Consider the following 17,489-nt stretch of genomic DNA (forward strand, 5'->3'; position numbering starts at 1 on the left):
AATAAATATATTTAATTTTATATGTTAACTAATAAATGTATTATAAGTAAAATTCTAATTTAAATATTTTAAAGTACTGAATTTAATACATAATAAATCCATAAAAATATAACAATATTACATTCAATTGAATACATTATTTATAAATATATTTAAAATTTTAATTTTAATATTATTAATAATAAATACATGAAATTAAAGTTAATATATCAAATGCTAAATATATTATAATTAAAGAACTAATTTAATATTTTAAAATATTTAATTTAAATATTTTTAAAAAATAAAATTAAAAAATGAATTGACATTGTTTTAAAAAACATATATCTGAAGATAGTTAAATAAAAGGAAAAATTAAAAAATAACAAAAAACTTTTATCGTGGCTCTCGATCAAGGCATGAGTGAACACGACAAGCCTTTCCAAATGCTTCGATGAGTCAGATGGAATAGAGGCAAAATTGATCAACCTAGGAATGAACACCGCGAAACAACGAGGCAGCCGGTATGGAGGCATCTGCCACATATCAATCCAATTAAATTTGTCTGCCCTCAACTCCTGCTCTTCATTTCCGTCGTTTTCGCACCATTTAGGGTTCTGTTGTTTTTTCTGCATTTTCTTCCGCAATTTTTTGGCATTTAAATCGCATTTTTTCACTTTTTTTTTGGTGATTTTTTGGGAAAAATCATTGACCCAAGGTTGACCGATTAAATCTGATTTTTGGGGGGAAAAAATCGGCAAGCTCCCCCGACTCCCGATTAATCGAGTATAATCGCGATTTTTTGCAGATGTTTGCTTCTTTGCTATCAATAATTGTGCATATTTTAAAAAGTCAAGTTCCAAAAAAATTCAGAAGATAATGGTAAAAGGAGGGTAAATTTGAAAAAGAGGGAAAAGATACTCTCTTTTGCATCTCATATAACCACACAAAGAACTGTTTCCTCCCCCTCTCTGGAGTTTTCACTAGATATTCCCTAAGAAGATAGTTGTATCTTTCCGATATCTTGCAACTAGAAGCTTCAGCTGCCAATCCTACCCATCTACTAGATCTCTATGTCCAATTCCAAAACAAACAGCCATAAACCTTAAACATCATGACAATCAAATGTCAACACAAAACCTAAAAATAATTACTCACAAAGAGAGGCTCTAGAAAGAATTAGAAAAAGAATTTTATTCTATGTGAAAGTAAATGTCAAAAGGTTTAGAACAATATGAAGTTATGAACCATGATTGTGCTAAGACAAAACATCACCTCCAAGAGGTTGAGACTCAAGATCACTTTACTTTCAAGTTTCATGTCTAGTATGAAGTTTAAGAGAGGTATCACTGTTTGTATAGGGATTCACATGGTTCCCTACCCACCTCCTCCTGCTACCATGATCTGATAAGCATAGGTTCTTACAAGGGACCCCTAGGTCCCCTAGGTCTACCATGTCATTTGCCTCTTTTCAACACATCATCACAGCAGTTGCAAACACTAATCTTTCTTTGGATATTATCTATCTGCATAGGGAAACAATTATCATCCTTGAATACCACTACAGCCCCCTAGCCTACTTATTTTCATTCTAATCGATATATAACTAATTTGCTTCAATGCAAGGGCCCTCAAACCTCTGGGCAGAGGCACATTACTGATTTCGTCTTTACCAAAAGGTATTCCTTCAGTATTTGAGAAGGTTCTGAGGGAAATGTACCTTGCTTCCTCCTAGGTTTGTCCAAACAAACCAATTATCTCTAGCCATTTTTGTGATAGCCATCATCAAGTCTTACATTGGCCCTTTCATGATGGTCAAGAAGGATTTTCTTCTTCTACCTTGATCCTTGTTAACCCTTGTTACAAATATGTAACAATGTTGATTTCCATTTTTGGTCTCATGCTTTACTCTTGCCTAGCTCCACACTTTGTTTGGGGGTCCTTTCCTCAAATTGATATAAACACTCCTTCCCTCACATTGATATAAATACTTATAATTTATGGTTTGGGGATTTTAGCAACTTTTGGTTTACCCTCTCTTATTTTGTTTCTTTTCTTTCACTTATAGCATTTAGTTATATTCATAACCTGGGGTCTTTTACACTTATTCTTCTTTTGCAATTAATCAAAGATTAGGAATTTTATAAAAAAAACTAGATCTAGAAGTTAGAAGGAAAGTATTGCAAAACTGATTGGATATTTAGAAAAATCATGAAAAAATTTCAAGTCTTTGAATTTTGCCTTTTTCCCAATCTCATCTTTCTGCCCTCAAATCCCGTCACTGTTCTATCCAATTTTTTCCCAAAATAAAAATGAACAAGGAATATTCTAAATCCCTATTAGAAAAAGAGTGTACTGACTCAATACCAAGAGTTGGTAGAGTACCAATTGTGGTGAAATATTCTGTGGTAGATCAATAAAGAACCCTTAAAGCAGCACATTTGGTGGCAGGGAGGAGCCAATTGTAGAGCAAGTGGAACCATGAGAGAACAGAGCAATACTACCTGTCTAAGGCAGTTGGGCTTAGTAGGTCTTGGAGCCAAATCATAAGGCAATTGGTCTCAGTAGGTCTTGGAGTCAAATCCTCTTAGTTGTGCTTTGTTATGTGAGCCCACTTTGATAATTGGACTATATGGACTAAATAAGCACCAATATGGCACCTTGTGGTTCAACAGAAATTTGTCAGACCAAAGGCCTACAAATCGCACCCCATGATTGAACCCAATTTGTTTTCATACATATGCATGCTTCCTAGTGTCCCATTCAAGAGTATAGTCAACAGTCAACACAACACAATGTTCAGCCTGCATGTGAGCAGCAGTACAATCAATAGTACAATGGTTGCACAGTCAGCAAAGTAGGCATTGCACTATCAGCAGTAAATTACAAAATGAAACTTGGTGAAAGCAAGTCAAACAACATTTTTTCAGATTATTTTAGAAAGCATATGTTGTGTTTTTATTTTTAAGGTTTTAAAGTGATATCTTCTGCAGGCCTTAACTTTTGCATATGAGCTCCAATTTTCTTCTCATTTGAAGAGTTGGAAAGCTTGGGAAGCGATACACAGTTATATATTGGTATAGAGATAGTGTGACTATCTTTGAGCACCTAGTTAGAGACTTCGGACCACAATTCCCTCCCCACAAAGCGTATTGATGTATAAATTCCTTTCCTTATGATAAGACATTCATGTTTTCACTTAGTACAGCAGTTTGAGAGGAGTAGGTGATGTTGAAATCAGAAATGATGTTTTGCACAATGTTCACTACATTCGAACTCCTAAAGTTGATCTTCTTTCTTTACATTAAATTAACTTGAACTTCAAGCTGAAAAGTTTATAACGGTACTCTAAGGTTAACTGCTTCAGATCATTATAATTATTTCAATTTTTTATAATCATGGGATTTGACCATATTTGTTTTGCATTATTTTATTGTAAAAAGCTATCCAGGTTTGACCACTTTCATCAAAGAGGTGAAAATTGAGAAGCTCTTGAATCTTAACTAGGACTGATACAGAAAATTGTCTTTTAGCATGAAAAGTTAGGACAACTGAATTCAATAAGCATTCGTATTTAAATAAATACATGCAAGTTATACCCTCAATGATGCCTCAGATGGAATTTATAAAGGATGTACTCTTGCAAAGCATCACAAGGAAGCCTTTCAAATATGAAAAGCAGGGAGAGCTCAGGATAAGGCTTAAGCTAAAGATTATTCATGGTGATCTACATGAGATGCAGAAGCATCTCTACAGGTGCCACTTATATTCTCACATTTATTGATAATTTACATTTATTAAGAACAAAATCACAGTGCTAGATAAGTTTGTAAAAGACTATGCTAAAGAAGTATAGCGGTAAGATTATTAAAATTGTAAGAACAAATGGAGGAAGGGATTATGTAAATCATGAATTTTTGTAATCCACATAGGATTTTGCACAAAGGACAACACATCAATCTCCGTGAAAGAATGGAGTTGCTGAAAAGAACATGACACTTGTAGAAATGGTCCGGTGTCTGATTAAAGCAAGAGAGGTAGACAACAAATTCTAAGGTTAGGAAACCTTTTGTGCTGCTCATATTCTCAAGAAGCCATCTACAAAATCAAGAGTATGACTACAAATTCAATTAAGAATATGAGTCAATATGAATCTTGGACCAGCAAGAAGCCATCTACTGATCACTATCAGATCTTTGATTGTAAGGCCATTTATTGTTCAATTTTCAATCGATGTCCTGTGGCACAGTATCATCTACCTGATGAAAGAAGAAAGCAGTTGGATCTGAAGAGCCATGAAGTAACTTTGTTATTCTCAAGACTCGGAAGCTAACTCCTATGGGATCTTGGTATGATCAAATACACAGTTTCTTCATGACATATAGCTTTAACTTTTGTACTTCTGATTCAAACATGTATGTGAAGAATGGACAAAATGCTCTGTCATGCTAACTATGTAGATGATTCAATAATCAGCGTAAATAAAATTGATATGACTGACAAGGTTAAAATAAATTTGAACTTAACACAACATTTGAAATGACCACTCCAGGGCTCATGCATTATTTTCTTAGAATTCAGATTACTCGCCTACTGGTATTTTTTTTCTTAAACTAAGTACACATTTGAATTATTACAGATGTATTACACGGAGAACTGTAAGGCTTGCTAAACTCCATACCAGTATGGTGTTTAAGTTCACAAATTAGATTAATTAATCCAAAGCTAATGCTACCATTTACAGACAACCCGTTGGCAGTCATATCTTAATCAAAACAGACCCAGTAAATCTTTTTTGTTTGCATTGTTTCCTAATTATTGCAAGTGCTAAAGAAGAGTCAGTGGGGAAGTGACAGAGAATTCTGCGATATCTCCAAGGCACTTGATGTAGGAGTTGGATTGTGAACTCCCCACACCCCAAGATCACCTGCAAGATAAAAATAACCTTCCACGAGAGAGAAAATGGCAAGAATATCTTACTTAATTATGGATGCTTAAATTGATTGAATATGAAATAGACAATGAGATGTGTTGCTTATAAAGGCAAGGTTGAGGGATAGGATTAGACAAGATCGTGACATGTCTTAATCCTATACAATAAAGCAACTTAAGTGTCAAATATTAAATGACCTAGGACTCCAACTATCAAATGCCACAAGATAAGATAAGACTTTATGACAACTAAGACCTTCTAGAATGATTTCCTAGGACCTAAGTAAACATAAGTATGTGAATAGGACCCACTAATGATGTAAACATGTAATGTCCCCCTTTATTTTTGAAAGCTAAAATGGAGCAAAAATAATTAAAATTAATTATTTAATATTATTACCTAAAATTTAATTAAAAGGTTATATCAAATAATTAATATACTAAAGTGACTTTAGGAAATGGAAATTGATAAGTCACTTAACTAATGACAATAACCATGAGCGAAATGCTTAAAACTGAAAAATAATATTATTCAAGGAGATTTTTGGGATTGATGCAATATGTGGGATGATTTATATTTTCTTACATTATTACCTCTGAGGAGTTGCTCAGATTTACAGGCTCGATACAGAAACCCTGAGAACATCACTTTCAGCAGTGGGACTGACATGCTCTAAGTAATCTTGAAGGAGCCATTCAGGTTTCTCAATCAGGCATGATGATGGACAAATTTGTGAAGTCTCCAGTGAAGACAAATTTCCAGGCAGTTCTGTTTCACTTTCAATTAATGAATTTATCAGATGGAAGCAATGCCTATGGATGCTATTTTTATTATTGGAAGAGTTTCTTTCAAAATTCAATATTAGGAAGATGTTTATCTAAATTTGTTGTTTCTGCTTTGCGTGAGAAATAAAGAATATAAGACTGGGCATCACCTTTTGATGATTTCAGACCTTATAAGGGAGGTTGATATATTCGTATTTTATCAGTGGAACTTAATTAAGGAGATTTGATTTAAATGTTTGATGAAATTTTCATTATGGCCGTGAACAAATGAAAAGTCATAATATTGTGTGAAGCAAATATTCCCCTTTGAACTTTACTATCGGGAATAGTATGAAAGACGTTGGTTTTTCTTGACGTATCTTGAGAAGACTTGGACACATCTAGCATGAATATTTATTGTTGTATAAGGACGAACTGGTAGCCGCCAGCCCTGGAAAGGGGTTCATAGAATAAACGGTGAGGTCGGATGTCTGTTGGTGTATGAAATGGGAGCTTTTGTTGTGCATATCTTCCTTCCTGCCAAGTGTGACTCTATGTCTTGGGCATATTGAAGCTTTCAGCTGGGTTTCTTTAAGTCTCTGGCAAGTCGTAGCTCAAGTTCAACCATTCATGTGTGAAAATCAATAACAGATTCATCATTTGCTTTGTTGTGAAGTGGTTGTTAGAGTAGCATATTGAAGATCATTAATGCCCTAAGTTTGGAGATAATGCATTCCGGAACAATCTGGACATGTCAAATGATATGCTCATTCTTGCTTTGCGGGAAGATTTATCCTGAACTTGTTGCCAAATAACTTCCTTTAATGTTCATGGGTCTCTTTTGAGAAGACTCATTTCCGTTGCAAGTTGTGACTTAGAAACAACAAGTTTGAGGACTATTTGGCGTGAACTCTTTGCATCAGTGGGCTTGTATTTATATCAGGAATGGGATACAGACCAGTTCAGTAATCGTGGCAAGGAGTTTCAGAACTTTGACATCTTCTTTATGCTGAACACACAAATATTGTGAGTCTAATTTCATAACACAAGTTCAACATTGACGGATTTCTGAATGCATCCTATCTGGATATTGTTGTTTATCATTATTGCCCATTGATTGGTGTTTGTGATGCACAATCTGAGCATTTATACAATAGTAAGGTATCTAAGGCCAACTGTATGTGTTTCCTTCGGGTTGATATACCAAGCATGTAAGGGAGGCATCCTGAACCAATGAGCCTTTGGAATGCTGAGCACTAAACCTTCTTCTACAAGCTGGAATCTTTATAATTGGAATTGTTGCAACAAAAGCCAGATTTGCATTGCTCTTTAGTGTTCCTTAAATTCTGCAATCTGGTGTATTTTGTTGTTCTGTTGCTGTTCTTTATTATTTGCACTATATATTCCTTGGCATTCAAATGAAACAAGAAAGCCACATAAACTGTCAAAACAGAAAATAATTACCAGCAAAAGTAAGAAATCTTATAGTTTTGGACAGGGTTTCTAACAAAAGATGAAAATGATTATGATTATGGGTCCCAACTACTAGGTCACGCTATGTACACATTTACAATGCAATCTCTCACAAACAAAGAAAAGGAGAAAACCCATTGGGACAAAACTTTGTCTCCAAAAGAGAGAAAAGATACAATTAAGTGATGAAAGATGGACCCAATGATACCCCCAATGATTACATTCATCACAATACAATGAATTATCCCTCCATAGGAAGGAAAGAAGAGAGACCATGGAGCCCCACAAAATGAGATAACCTACTCCAAAAAACACACTAGAAGCACACTGGAGTAAACTCTCAAACCTTAATTATAGCAACAAAGACAAACTTTTGAAGCCTAGAAATGATTGGCTATCTTTTTGCCAAGGAACATTGGAAAACCCTCTAATGGAGCTACACAAGAATCTGATTGAAGCAACAAGAGATTAATAGAATGCAATGATCAAAACATTGTAGATCACTCAACAAATACATAAAAGAACACAATAACACAATTTAGTCTTTGAAATCAATGACAAAAGTTGCAACAAACTCCCCCTTTGTCATTGATGGCAACTTCATCTCCAACTGCAACTTCCTAAAACCAAGAAAACATAGCTTCTCCCCCTAAGATCCTGCTCCCTCTTTGACATCAATGACCGATATCAATCTGCAGTAAACCAAAAATTGATACAAATCCATAATCAGGGGCATAGAATGATACAATGAATACTCCCCCTAAGTAATACAACCTTTCAATGATAGAGTGAAACCACTCCTAACTATTGTCTTAACCTTTCAAAAGTATCTCTAGGCAAGGGCTTAGTAAAAACATCTGTAAGTTGACCCTTAATAGAAACATATTCAAGCTTTAATTGCTGATCACTAACTTGTTCACGCAATAAATGATATACTTGATCGGAATGTGCTTAGTTCTAAAGTGCAAAACAGGATTTTTTGATATGTTAATAGTACTCGTGTTATCACACAAAATAGAAATGGGATGACTGAAATCTACCTTGAAATCTTTCAAATTCTGCTTCATCCAAAGGACTTGTGTGCAACAGGACACTGTTGCTATATATTCTGCTTCAGCAATTGAAAGAGAAACAAAAGCTTACTTTTTACTGTGCCAAGAAACCAAACGGTTCCCAAGGAAGAAACCACCTCCACTTGTGCTCTTCCTATCATCAACGGAACCACCCCAATCTACATCTGTATAGGCTATAAGTGATAAATCATTTCCACTAGGATACCAAAGGCCATACTCCATAGTACCCTTCAGGTACTTGAAAATTCTTTTGACTACATGAACATGTGTCTCCTTAGGGACAGCCTGATATTTTGCAACATATCCTACGGCCTACATTATATCAGGTCTAGTAGCTATAACATACAACAAACTACCTATCATAGACCTGTAAAGAGTTTGATTAGCATCTGATGATTCATCATCCTTACTGAGTTTGCAACCAATCACCATAGGAGTACTAATAGGACTACAATCTTCCATTTTGAACCTCGTCAACATCTTTCTAATATATTTAGTCTGGGAAATAAATATACCTTCCTTAGATTGATGAATTTGCAGCCCAAGGAAGAATGGCAGCTCTCCCAACATTGACATTTCAAACTCCATCTTCATATTAGTTGCAAAAACTTCACACATCTAATCACTCCCAAAGATTAAATCATCAACATATACCCCACAATCAACATATGTTTACCTTCCTCTTTGATATACAAGTTGTTGTCCACAATGCCTCTTCTAAACCCTTGCTGAAGCAAATAACTATTCAATCTATCATACCAAGCACGGGGTGCTTGTTTGAGACCATAAAGTGCCTTTCTCAGCTTGCACACATAATCTTGATTCTTTGACAAAGTAAAACCATCAAGCTGTTCTACATATACCTCTTCATTTAAATCACCATTCAAAAAGGCAGATTTAACATCCATTTGAAAAAATTTAAAACCTTTAAAAGAGGCAAAAGATAAGAACATTTTAATTGCCTCTAATCTAACAATTGGTGCAAAGGTTTCATCAAAATCTATACCTTCAACATGGGCATAACCTTTACACACTAAACTTGCCTTGTTTCTTACCACTTGGCCATCCTCATTCAACTTGTTCCTAAAGACCCACTTTGTGCTAATCACGTTCATGTCCTTAGGCCTTGGGACAAGTTCCCAAATATCACTCTTTTGGATCTGATCTAACTCTTCTTTCATAGCTGCAACCCAAGATTTGTCTTCAGCTGCTTCAAAAGTTTTAGGTTCAATCATGGAGAGCAATGAAATATCATCATCTTCATAATAGTTAACTTTTCTCCTTGTTGCTCTAGGTCTGTCCTCTTGCATAATTTGATTGATAGGATGATTCTTTTCAACAAACCTTGATGTAGTTTTGAGAAAAGTTCTTATTGTAGACTTATTTCCATAATGTGAAAGTGTAGGACCAGCTGATGTATCTATGTACTAAACTGATTGCCTGCTGCTCCACCCTCGAAATGTATACTAGCACCTTCATTTTGATTGTTTTCAGGGGTATTATCAACATTGTTGCTTGCTGTCCCAGCTTGTGTATTGGTAGAAGTTTGTTGATCAACATTTTCAGCCTCATCACCCTGCAAGCTATCATCACAACTTTGCAATTTCTTAGAGAAATTAGCAATCTCATAAATATTCACATTAGTGCTTTCAACTAACTTATGCAACCTCTTATTGAAACATTTATAGGCTTTACATTTTGAAGAATATCCTAGAAAAATACCTTCATCAGCTCTAGGATCAAATTTGCCTAAGTTGTCCCCATCTCTCCTAATGTAACAAGAGCTGCCATAGATTTTAAAATGCTTAACACCAGTTGTCTTACTATTCCATAATTCATACGGTGACTAGTTGTGTTTAGCTCAAATCAAACCCTTATTTTGAATGTACACAACTGTATGGACTGCCTCCTTCCAAAAACAATCACTTACCTTGGATTCATTCATCATGCTTCTTGCCATCTCTTGAACTGATATGTTTTTCCTCACAACCACCCCATTTTGTTGAGGTGTTCTAGCAGCTGAATATTGTCTTTTGATACCAAATTTTTCACAAAAAGTCACAATATCATTTGAGGGAAATTCACCACCATTGTCTGATTGTAGACACTTAATTTTCAGATTCTTCTCATTTTCAACCAAAGCTTTAAAAGCTTTTAACTTCTACAATGCTTCAGATTTTTCCTTCAAAAAGGCCACCCAAGTCATACATGAGAAATCATCAATTAAAAGCATAAAGTATCTCTCACCTTGCATACTTGCTATTCTTGTACGACCACATAAACCAGTGTATATCAGTTCTAAAGGCATTGTGCTTGAGTACTCCTTTGATTTGAAACTTCGACGACTTTGTTTGCCCAATTGACAATCCTTGCACATATTGTCAGATGGTTTAGTGAGTTTAGGCAAGTCTCTAACAACTCTTTTCTTGCTGATTTGAACAAGATTATCAAAATTTAAATGACCAAATCTTTTGTACCACAACCAAGATTCATCAAGTAAACTCAAACAACAAGTTTCACTTTTAACATCATCAAAAATATATAAGTTGTTCGCTGCCCTATTTGCATCAGCAATATGAACACCATCTTTACTAATTTTGCAACAATCAGAACTGAAAGTTAAACTATGTCCCTGATCACACAACTGATTAACATTGAGTAAATTGTGTTTTAAGCCTTCAACAAACAGAACATTTTCAACTTTGGTCTTTCCATCATTTAACATTAGAGTACCTTTACCAACAACCTTAGCAGATGAGTTGCAACAAAATCTTACCTTACCACCATTTGATTTCTTGAGAGTTAAGAAGTTACTCTCATCTCCAGTCATGTGTTTAGAACAACTACTATCCACATACCAAATGTCTTTTTCACTCTGTGCAAGAAGAGTTGTTTGCACAATCAGAGATTTTGTTTCAGCCTCTTTCTCTTTTTCCCTCCAAACTTTGGTTTCCTTAGCCTTGCTCTTATTATCTATCTTTGAGAAATATGCCCGATCAATCCTACAAAACCTTGCATTATGTCCAATGTTATTACATTTATAGCAAACATAATCATAATCTCTCAGAAGAGCAAAAGAGTTCTTGCTTGCAAAACTGAAATTATATCTAAAAGACACCCTACAATTTGTTGCCTTGTGTCCAAAATAGTTACAAGCAAAACAATAACCATGAAAGAATGAATAATTAAACCTAGTTAAGTGTGCTTGTCTAAAACTGAAGGGCTGCCTAAAACCATTATTTCTGATTTTTGTAGAAGAATTCCTTGAGCTATCACCTTAAGAGTCAGTTGTTCTTCTTTTAAAGACTTTGAGTTTTGGCCTTCTTCAAGACCAACTCCACATTTACCTAAAGATTGTTTTTGAGAGGCTAGAAGATCATCCAAAGATAGTGAACCTTTCTAACTTGTCTCTTCTTGATTTGGCAGTGTTGATGATTTGTCAAACTTACTGAGAGAAACAATCAGCTTCCAATCTCACACAACTTTCTTCCTTCATCTTAAGTTGATTTTTCAGATCCTCTTGAATTTTCTTCTCATACTCAATCTGAATTTCTAGGTCATCTATGAGCTTGTTTGCATCATCTAGAGCTTGTGACTTTCCGACTTTTTCTTCAGTCTCTTCTTTGAGCAACAACTTCAAATTTAGATTTTCTTCTTAAGACTCTTAATTTCATTAAAAGCGTTTAACAACTCTTGTTCAAGATCCACTTCTCCATCTTCTTCATCTTCGTGAGTTTCCTCTAGAGCCATGAACAAAATCTCATCACTCTGGAATTCTTCATCACTTCCTTTAGATGAATCATTATCCTTCTTTGAATAAAGACTCTTTTTGGATTTCCATGTCTTCTTATCCTTTCCTTTGAACTTCTTTTTGTTAAACTTTGACTTCTTTTCACAACTGTTGTCTTCATTGTTCTCATATGGGCATTTAGCTGCAAAATGTCCAGCCTTTCCACAATTAAAGCATTTAAGAGGCATCTTCTTCTTTTGCTTGTTGAATTCCTTCTTTCACCCTTTTCATGAACAAAGCTTCTTCTGAGTCTCAATCATCATCCAAACTGTCACTTGAGGCTTGCTCCACTTGTTTGCCTTTCTTCGAAGCTTTGAAGGCAGTCTCCCTTTTTGAAGGTTCAAGATTTGTTCTCATCTCATATGCGGTCAGTATACTATGGAGCTTGTCTATGATCATTTGATCAAGATCGGCCATCTCTTCAACTGCAGAAATCTTTGCATCAAACCTTAAAGGTAGAGACCTTAAAATTTTGTGTATAACAACTCTATCATCAATTGTTTCTCTGAAACCTTTAAGAGAGTTAACCACTTCATCGACCCTTAGAAAGTACGTTGCAACATTTTCTTCTTCTTTCATTTTCAAACTCTCAAATTGCATCCGGTGACTCTATAGCTTGGCCTTTTTCACTTTTTCATCTCCTTCGTAGGCATTTTTAAGCTTATCCCACATAACTTGAGCACTGTCACAGTGCATAACTTTCACAAATTCTGATTCTAACAATCCACGCAAAATAGCATTCATAGCCTTTGCATTGCATTCAAAGGCTCATGTATCCTAATATAACACTGTTCCGGACATCAAATCCAAGAGACATCAGATATGCTCTCATCCTGACACACCAAAAGGCATAATTAGAACCATCAAATAGAAGAGCCCTATTCGTTGCTAGTCCTTCTAGAGCATTCCTTTTGCAATCAAACAAAAACAACCTTCAAGCTTTTCAGCTTTAGCAAAAGGTACCTACTGTGATACCAATTGTAGATCACTCAACAAATACATAAAAGAACACAATAACACAATTTAGCCTTTGACATCAATGACAAAAGTTCCAACAAACATCACCTTCCCAAGTGGCAAGATGTCCAAGTAACCCTCCAAGTTACTCATCAGGCAAGAACTGAAATAAAATGTACTTGGGGTTGAAACTAGAAAGAGTGCATGGATGGCGTGAAAGAGCCCCTCAATACCTTTCCATTGCCACAAATAGCAAAACCTACAAAAAAAATACCTAGTCCACTAGAAAGTACATTGAACCAGCTTTCTGACAATATCTCATTTTCGAAAAATCGATTCCATGTGCAAAAGTTATGACAATTTTTCTAATGAGGATAAATTGCTAAAAATGCAAAAAAAATTAGCACCCAAGAGGCTAACCCCTGGGCACCAATAGGATCACGGCTAGTCGGGTAGCAAAAAAGAACCTTGCCACCAACAATGGCAGTGACACTGTTAATACATAATAGCTTCGGTAAGATAAATGATTGAATGAGAGATAAATGAAGTCTCTCATTCAATCATTTATCATATCGTTAACTATGATAAAATCATCAAGCAATCAATTCATCCTTGATAGTGATTCTATATTTGCATATGAGCAATCTATGGATAATCACATATTCATCTATATAATGAATTCTGTATTTAGATGAATAACAATAATGATCACACCGATTAATATATATCGAATTGCATATATATTATATCGGATTGCATATATATTATATCGGATTGCATATAGAGTATATCGCAAAATATCGGGTGGCAATGAACTAACCACCGATAGTTATCAGTGTGTTAGTCTACACCGCTAGTTATCAGTTGTCAAGGCTAACACACCGATAACTATCGGCTGTTAGCATTGACAGCCATCGATATACTATCGGTCATTAGCATTGGGTTAAATACACCAATAACTACGGTTCTGATCACCGATTTGAATTCACCGTAACATGCTTTTGTTAGTATTAACAAAAAGGTACGATCAAGTAATGTCTTGATCGGTCATGACCGATAAGGCATTTCTTGATCGTGCCTCCTTTGTCATATACTTATAGTAAGTCGCATTCTTGAGATAGGACATAGAAAATATAAAATGCTCCTCTCATCTGCCACAAGCAAGAAGATAGTTAGACATATACAATAAATAACGTAATAATACATATCAGATAAATAGAAATATAACTTGCATATTGAATTGTAAATTGATCAACATTTACATGGTATCAGAGCCAGGTTGAATCGAACCTGAGGCTGTTCAATTTTATGGAAAATTCATAGCAAAGCATATATTCAACATCACAATTCTTCTAATGGCTAGCGCTATATTGAACATGGCATCAGAACAGGTTCAGTTCTGGGCCGGTCTGCAGTTTAAAATCCTTGTGATCATATTTATGGTCTCAATCAAGGAATGGTTGATGATCATGATATTATTAGAATTTGTTGTGCCGTGGATGCATAGGCATGTCTGTTGACTACCGAGAATATGACAATAGTGTGAGGGCCATCGCTACAGAACTCAATGGTGGTCATCGGTGAAAAGACATTGGAGATGATATATGGCAAATGGAAAATCATGATTTCCTTCTAGTCTGATTCATAGAAATACAAATACGTTTATGTTGCCGCACATATCATATAACCGTCGAATTATATTTTTTAAAGGAACAGACAAAAGCACATTGATTATTATTCACGTGGAGGAAGACCAAATAACATTATAAACTACTCTGTCAAGATATGATCATAATCAGCATATCGATTATCCTCCACCATCGGGAAGGTTGGATACGATAGGCATCTGATTGTCTGGATTGATCATTAAGCATTGGATGAGCATGAATATCGACATAATAAATCAATTACTTTAATCGGACAAATTTGCAGTTCAGCTTTAAAGCAAAACGACTATGAAATACATTGATCACGACCTTCAGAGACAACAATTACAGGAGTATCGATAAATATAAATTCAGAGATGGGCACTTTTACTGTTAATCGATATAAGGTTATGGTGCTGCCAAACCGCTAATTGCTAGGGAGTAATCGTGGGTATTTGGAAATGTCTTGGAGCAGTAGTGAAATAGAAAACAATTATCGATGTATGATGAATCAATAAGAATGATTAAGATTATCGCCTACCCAAATTTTAAATAAATAAAAAAAGGAGAAATTTGACCTACTGTTATAACATAAGTATATGAAGGCAAATTTATCCCTTGGTAAAATCAGGTAAGGATTCTAAGATCTGAATTGAATCCATAGACAAAGACATAAAGAAGACCAGATGGGACATCGATGATATATTAAGTATACAGCAGTTCAAATATATACTGCGGTTTTGGTATGAGTTTCCTATACATAGCATAGTGAAATATATATATCAGGTTCAGGGGTGAAAGATTTGCAGAGAGGTTTAACAATTGAAGATTCGTAAAATGTCAAGTCTTGCAAGCAAAACAATTTATACGAGTACTTGTTAGAGTTTTCCAGTACTGGCATCATATTTAGATGTTGTTGTTGAGCCATGGAATGTCTTAACTCTGGCGGCCATATTACATTATGTTGTTGGGTGACAATATAAGTTTATTAAGGCATGTGTATTGACAGAGTTTGTGGGACATGGGATCCTCTTATTGCTTGACACTTCAAGATTGAGTGGCGATTCTCATTTGCTAAGCGTAGGAGATTGTGACCACAGTTGGTGTGAGCCTTTGGACACAAATTACAAGATTTGAACAGTATGAAGTTTCATTCTAGCAAGGCATGTGAACTGAGGCAATCGCTGGAAGTTGGGGAGCCTCTATCTTTGGAAATTATGAGGTTGGTTGCATGGGATGGCAACATTGAAGGCGGTGAAGATGAATCACAACTACAGGTCTAGCACAATTCATACCAACAATTAAGAGATAAGTATTTATTTGTTTGTTTGTACCCTTGATTAAAGATCATGAATTTTATGTGTGGTATAAATTCATGCAATAACATTGGTAATAGTGAATCATGTATGCTTCCAGCATTGGTCTATTTCTCTACAAGTAGCTTGATCCCTTGAACTATTATTAATCTCTCTTTGAAATGCTTCTGGTACGGATCAAGGAGCAAAAAGGTGACAAAAGATTGAATAAAGACTGTATTCAAAAGGAAGAACTTGGAAATTGCTGCTATGAGACTGAGTTAGTGGTTGGAGACACTTTTTCAAAAGAGGAGGAGGAATTAACATTCAGAGGGAGTCTGACAATCCATCAGAGGCAACCTTGGACGAGGAGGTCAAGAGATTGATGCATGAACTTGGGCTTCAGAGGGAGCCACATCATCATGAAGATCTGGTAGATCCTACCATGTATAGGCAGATGATTGGGTCTCTTATGTACCTGGTAAATACAAGGCCAGATATCTGCTATGCAGTGAATGCTATGAGTCAGCTTATGTGTGAGCCAAAGGAGATACACCTGGTTGCAGTAAAACACATTATGAGATACTTACAAGGCACCTTAAATCTCGGTCTCAAGTATGAGAAAGTTGATCTTAATCTACACGGATTCACAGATTCAGATTGGGCTGGAAGTGTGACTAACAAGAAAAGCACCTCTGGGTGTTGCTTCAGTTTGGGATAAGCCATGATATCCTAGATCAGCAAAAAGCAGTCTTTTGTAGCACAAAGTTCCACCGAGGCCGAATACATTGCGGCCTCCATGGCTGCCCGAGAAGCAATGTGGCTTAGAAAGTTACTTGTGGGATTGTTTGGTGATCCTATGAAACCTACTATTATCCATTGCGACAATCAAAGCTGCAAAAAACTTTCAATGAATCCAGCGTTCCATGATAGATCCAAGCATATTGAGATCCCATACCATTACGTGTGAGATATGGTAGACAAAAATGTGATCCAATTGGAGTATGTGAATACAGAAGACCAGACTGCAGATATTCTGACCAAACCCCTTTCCAGAGTGCAGGTTGATCACTTCAGAAAAGGTTTGGGTATGATAGAAAGGTAATCTGTTTTGTAAACTATACTTGCATATCAATAAGATGTTTAATGTGTAAACTTCTTTGTCGTGTTAGGACTTCTATGGGTGTAATCCCCTGTGTTCATATTCAAGAAGTGACGACTTCTCAAATATTGTACACTTGTATGGGAACATCATAAGGTGACGATCTTATGATGTTCAAACCAGTTATCGTGATAGGATCTCTGGTATGTCATGGATGTGCCATGATTGTGTTGTGATATTACATTTGAAATAGAATGCTAGTGCACTTATCACAACTTGGATATGTTGAAAATTTAATTATTTTCATATGATTATCCTTAAGTATTGCGTGTGTAGGCAATACTGATATCACGGGCTTAGGTGATATCATGTCATTACAATATGACTAACCCCTTGTATCACGTGTTTAGGTGATACTTCATATTTGAATGGTATAATCCTATGTCGAGTAAGATTATGAAACCTCATAAGGAATCT

At 35.5% G+C, this 17,489-nt stretch overlaps 1 protein-coding gene and 1 long non-coding RNA gene across 4 annotated transcripts in view; both read right to left on the minus strand.

The window, feature by feature from the left end:
- LOC131060882 (thiamine biosynthetic bifunctional enzyme TH1, chloroplastic) overlaps nucleotides 1-17,489 on the minus strand; it is an 86,198-nt gene that overhangs the window by 56,006 nt on the left and 12,703 nt on the right. The window lies entirely within an intron of this gene.
- LOC131060883 (uncharacterized) lies at nucleotides 307-11,572 on the minus strand. Of its 2 annotated transcripts, XR_009110457.2 has the most exons (6): nucleotides 10,999-11,572; nucleotides 10,470-10,590; nucleotides 10,153-10,252; nucleotides 9,945-10,006; nucleotides 8,190-9,805; nucleotides 307-7,841 (listed from the first exon to the last, which is right to left on the minus strand). It is a non-coding gene; the product is annotated as an uncharacterized LOC131060883 (long non-coding RNA). The 2 variants fall into 2 exon arrangements; XR_009110456.2 differs by having other exon boundaries at nucleotides 10,153-10,590.

This window comes from Cryptomeria japonica, chromosome 5 (assembly GCF_030272615.1).
Source record: "Cryptomeria japonica chromosome 5, Sugi_1.0, whole genome shotgun sequence".
NCBI lineage: Eukaryota > Viridiplantae > Streptophyta > Pinopsida > Cupressales > Cupressaceae > Cryptomeria > Cryptomeria japonica.